Consider the following 5,976-nt stretch of genomic DNA (forward strand, 5'->3'; position numbering starts at 1 on the left):
ACCCAGGGACAGAGCACAAGAAGCAGGGGGTCCAATGCTCTCACCACCTTCTGTCTTTCCCTGGACAACAGCTGGACAACCTCTGACCTCTAGTCGTCTTAAACATCCCTGCACCATGATTGACAGCTACTCATGTCAGAGACCTTATCTCTCTCCCTGTCACTGTTCTTCATCCCTCAGCTCCGATTCAGTGACCATCACCCCTGAATAAGCTCCCAGCACTCCAGTTCTCATTGAGACTTGACTTTTGAACTCATTGTACCCCAAATCCCAACAGGAAAACTTGGCAAGTATCAATCCTTTCACCGAGCACTAGTTCTCGGACCTTCTGTTTCCACCCTCTTCTCACTAGGAGGCAGGGGATTTCCCCACACAAGAGTCCCAGCGGCATCAGTGTGACCACTGCAGACACTCGATGTTTTTATTTTCCCCCGCTCAAAATTTGTTGACAAGAAACAAATGTTTTAAGTATTCTGTAACATGCTTAGCTCAGGCCACAAGAAATCTTTTTCTGGAAGAAGGTTCCAGAACCCTACATGGTTATTGTTGGGATCAATTTCTGTGCAAAGTCCTCTAGCTGTAACATGTCCCAGCCATAAGAGGAGTTGTTAAGCTTTTTCTGTTGAAGGCCTGCCTCCATTCCACCTGCCTAGCTCCCTCGCTCCCTCCAAGGGCTGAGGTACAGAAGAGGCCAGAATTCCAGGTGACCATTGGTCCCTGTTTCTATCTTATGCAATGAATCAGAAACCTAAGTTGGAGCTTGTCTATCCCACACCCTGGGAGCCCTCATTGAACACTTCTGAAATTCCGGACATCAACGTGGGGAAAAGGGGTGACTTGTGACCAGAGAAACCCTCCTTGGCGCAGCTATTCTAAAATGGCCTGGACTCACACACCGCGTCATTCATTCCTTCAGTGTCTACAGAGGGACCTGGGCAGCAGCAGGGTGGGCCTCGGGCATTTCTCCACCTCAGACGTTGCAACCGTGAAGACTAACAGCATCCTTGATTAGCTTCTGCAAGATCCTGATTGCACCAGCAGCACAGGGCTTGCTCTCAGCAGATACAGCCTGAGAAAGACAGTGTCTCTGAAATCCAAGCCAGGGCTGCAGGGGAAGGAAGGCAGAGAGCCGGGACACTGGAGGGAAGCCACTCTGTATAGAAGAAGCCATATGCCATTATCTGGAGCTGTGAACCCTAAGCAAACATAGTCAGGAGCCAGCGCTGAGCTAAGGCAGTCGGTTTGCCTACTCCACGATAAAAGGGATTGGGGCGGGGTAAAAGCCAGCATAACCCCTCCTGTGCAGCCCTTCCTGGTAGGGCAGTGAATTAGCCACCACCATCTCCAACCACCTCCTCCTCATCTGCACAGCGGGAAAGGAATCATGGGGAGAGACAAATAAAATGATGATGGGCAAAGTGCTGTGTAAATGTAAAGAATGCATTTACCCAGCAGGCCTTAAATAAATGGAGCTGCCGTTACCAAAGCAGGAGGGTCCCTCCTGGCTGCAGGCTTGTTCACAGCTAGCCAGGGATAGGGGGAGACATGGGGTGGACTCAGATCTATCGCCAGAGGCAGACAGCAAGCTACTCAGCCAGGGCTTATTTGAACAAGGGGGTCACCCACCGTCACTTCTGTTCTGGAGGATCCTAAAGACAAAGAAAGGATGGGCAGCTAGTCTCAGAGTAGGCTGCCGGTGCCCAGGTATGGGAAGGTGTAGATAGCCAAGCAGAGCTTCCTTGGAGAATATTAGACTGTCTCTGATTGGTTCTAAATTCAAGGAAGTATGTTGTGAAGTTCTTTGTGTGCTGATCAACTGGACAGGATAAGCAGTGTTTGGAACCCGAGTTTTCATTCTCTATAAATGCAGAATTGGGGTTCCGTAGGCTGAGGGCTGCCTTTCAAAGGTGCAAGGATGGTAGTAGCATTCAATGCTGCAGCAACGGCAGCATGCCAGAGCACGGAACACTCCCACCATACTGTGCAGCAACGGCCACCCCCCTGTGGGCTGTGTCAGCTCAGAAACAGCAGAGAATGAGATTGGGCAAAGGGCTTCCATGTAAGTCGGAACATAGAAACCCCAGTTGCGAATGCCTCAGGAAGCATGGCATTACAATCACAGTCCAGCATTGCGACTTCAGGTTTCAAATCCCCAAGGAGGATAAAATGAGAAAATGGTCTAGTGTGCTCTGGGGTTGGACATGCTGACCTTTGCATTATGGTCACTGGGACACAGACATTCTGAAGCATGTAACGTTAGATGTCGCGCCGCATGTAACATTAAACCCCCAGAACCCTAAGCCAGGATGGTTGGAGCATCCAGAGGAAGGCAGCTGGGGACTGATGTGACAGCCTTCTGGTGTCCCCAGGCTCCAGGCTCTGCCATCCTTCAGGCTTGCTTCCCCTCTAAATTAATCATCACCGAACCATTTCTCCAGCCCCTGGATGTCTGGGAGCTGCCCTGCCCCATACAAACTAATTCCATGATACTAGTTGTGCATCTGAGATGGCTAATCTCGGTTGTTGATGTGACTACATCTGGAATCAGCTAAAATCCAAGCTGTCGGGCATGCCAACACACACATGCATGCACACACATTTAGACTCTCCTAGGAGGCAAGTTGCTGGGCACAGCTCTGGTGGGTGTAGTGGGGCAGCTGTCTCAGGCTCTGGCCCCGATAACCTCACTGCCATGATGGATTGTACTTGAACTGAGTCAGAACAAGGGTTTTCTTTCCTTGAATTGTTTCTGCTAAAGTATTCAGTCTCAGCAACAAGTCAAGTGCCTGACAGAGTGGCACCCAGATCCACAGGAATGCCTTCAATCCCTGCTATATCATGTCCATAATGGCCCAGAAAGCAGCCAGATAAAGACATATAAAGGATGGGGGTGGGAAAAGATCCTGAGTGTTGGCGCCTTGGTGTGCTCTCCAGCCCAGAAGCTTGCTAGCCCTGTATTTTGGGGTTTGGGGAGGAGGCTTCATCATGTAGATGTGAGTGATTACAACAGTCCTCCTTATCTGCAATTTGCTTTCCATGATCTGTACTGAGGTCAACTAGTGTCTATAAATATTACATGGAAAATTCTAGACATAAACAATTCATACATCTTAAGCAAGTTTTATTATATTTGCCCTGTTACAACGTTTCTATTATCATATCTATTATTATTCATCTTCCCATGCTTAATTCAAATTGAATTACTTTATAAGTAAGTATTTAGAGAAACCCTATAGAATGTGCAGGATATGCCAAGCGCTTTGGTTACAAATACTCAGTGTGAAGGTGGATTAAGTCAACCCACAGTCCTTTGCTCTTCCTTGGTAATGGTCTGGAGGTGAGAGTCCTAAGCTATTATAACAAGTTTGCCTTGTGGCGATCAGCACCATCTGGGAACTACCTCATCAGAATAGAATAGCTCTTACCATCTGGAAAGTTTCAAGGAATTAGGAACACCATGCCAGGATGCAAGGATAGAGACCACTTTTTTGAATGCACCCAAGTCCTGTTTTTAACAGATTAGGGGCATGTGCAGTAGAACCTTGGAAGCAGGTCTCGGGCTAAGGATTGGCATGGAAAGAATTCACTGGGAAGTGAGTTCCAGAGACTTTGGATCAGGGAAGAAAGACGCCAATAAGCACTGACACCAAGCAAGTCCTACTGAAGGTGACATTGATTCTGTCCTACTGGAGTTCTAGAAACAGTACCCAGGTGAAGCCTGACCCAGAAGCAATGAAGGTGAAACAGTCTCTATTGAGGTCACCCTTCCTCAATTTTAATGCTCCAGGCAACAGTGCTTTCTGATCATGGGCTGATGAGCCCCAAAGGCGGGGTCCCCCTTGGAACTGGAGGGGCACAGCTTGCCTTGCCTTTGAATGCTCTTCTGTTTGTTCTTCTGCCACCTGAACAAACACAGGAATTCCGTGCCTCCTGGGAAGGGTAGCCGATCGGCTGTAAGGACCTGTGACAGGTTGTGACTGGCATCTGGAACTTGAAGTTATTATCTGTGAGAACATGGCAATGCCTCTGGGCACCTGCAGCCGGGGAGCACCATGCCTTTTATTGCTAATTTGTTTTTGTAGCTGGGGATTGAACACAGGAGCCTGGCTCATGCACGCTAGGCAAGCACTCTCCCACTGAGCTCCTCCCCCCAGACACTCCTCATTCTCACTGAATGTTTCCCTAAAGTCAGAGGTTATTAAGAAATTACTTTTTAAAACTCTTAAATTTAAGAAGCTAGATTCTGATTGGTATATAGACACATACTTATAGAGATTAAATTTTCATGGAAAAAAGGGCATTAACTTTTGAACATGTTAGCTCATTTATAAGTGTTTTAGGACTGCATATAATTAAGGTAAGTCTTCGGCAAATGAGACTAGTTTAATCATTCAGATTTAATGAAAACAGTCACATTTTCTCTAATTAATGCTATAAATAATATGAACTACATTTTATTCTACTATATATGCTTTCTCTAAACTTGGTCAGGCTTACTCATTATATAAGACAATGTTACTCATAGTGAATGTTGACGGTTATAAAAAAAAATACATACATTTTGCATTTAAGTAAATTAATCATTATTGCAAGAAACTCTATATTTCAACAGTAAGTATGACTTGTAGTATGTTGGGTTGAACATTGTTGCCAAGATCTTTGAGTTAAATCCTTGGGTTGATATTAATTGCATTATAGATGATTGGGACTGCTCCTTAGTTACTTGTTCTTGTGATTAACTCCTCCAACAAGCATAAGAGGGAACGGGCTGATCCCAGAGGATAGCCCAGCAAGTCAGGGCAGCAGGAGCTTGAAAGAGCTGGTGGCATCATGGTCACAGTCAGTCGGGAAGTGGGAGTCAAGAATGTGCACTACTGCTGGCCTTCCCTTCTCCATCTTATACGGTCCAGGGATCCCTTCCCAGGGAACAAATGGTCCCACCCACAGCCAACATGCATCTTTCTATGTCAATAAATGTAATCAAGCTAATCACTCACAGACATGGCAGGAGGCCCATCTCCAGGTCATTCTAGATTTTCTCTAGTAGAAACACTAACCATCACACATGCCCAGTGCTCTCCTTAGTACAAAATGAGATGTTGACTATCACATATGGCTTTGAATACATAGGTATTTGATTCCAGTTTTATTTGCTTTGTGTCTTATTAACGAGCGTGTATGTTTTTCACTGCTGTGAGATGGTCTATAAGGGAGGAGGGAATATGGCGTTAGCAAGTGGTTAAGTAAAAAGTTGACGTTCTTAGGTAAATGGCTGATGTGTCACACGAAGTCACCATGAGCCATTTGCTCACTTATGAGAAAGAAAAGTGGTTTACTTTGCTTAACATAACTTAAAGCCTGGCAGAGGGGCTCACACTTGTAACCTCAGTTACAAGCTCAGGAGTCAGAGTCAGCAGGATCGAGAGTTGGAGGCTAGACTGGGCCACTTATGAGGCCCTATCTCAAATAAAGTCAAGAATGACTGGGCTAGAGCTCAGTGATAGAGTCTCTGGGTTCAAATCCCAACATTTCAGAAAAGGGTGTGTGTGAGATGTGGTCTGTGTATATGTGTGGTGTGTGTATGTGTAGTAATAAGTGCGGCGGGGCTGCATCTCCAGCACCCGGCCGCCCGCACGGCTAGCTTTACCCGAAATAATTACACAGACACTGTATTCATTTAAACACTGCTTGGCTGTTGAAATAAGAGCGGCGGGGCTGCGTCCCCAACACCCCAGCCGCTTGGCTAGCTCATGCCCGAAATAACAACACACAAACTGTATTCATTTAACTGCTTGGCCCATGAACTCTAGCCCTTACCGGCTAATTCTCGCACCTGGACTAGCCCATTTCTAATGATGTGTGTAAGCACCCCAAGGTGCGCTTACCAGGAAGATTCTAGCCTATGTCCATCTTCATCGCGTGTGCCTCAGAGAGCAGAGCTATCGCGTCTACCCGGGAGAGCTGAGCATGGCGTCT

Source organism: Alexandromys fortis, unplaced genomic scaffold (genome assembly GCF_014885135.2).
Source record: "Alexandromys fortis isolate MF-2015 unplaced genomic scaffold, M_Fortis_MF-2015_v1.1 scaffold_3, whole genome shotgun sequence".
In the NCBI taxonomy this organism is placed as follows: Eukaryota; Metazoa; Chordata; class Mammalia; order Rodentia; family Cricetidae; genus Alexandromys; species Alexandromys fortis.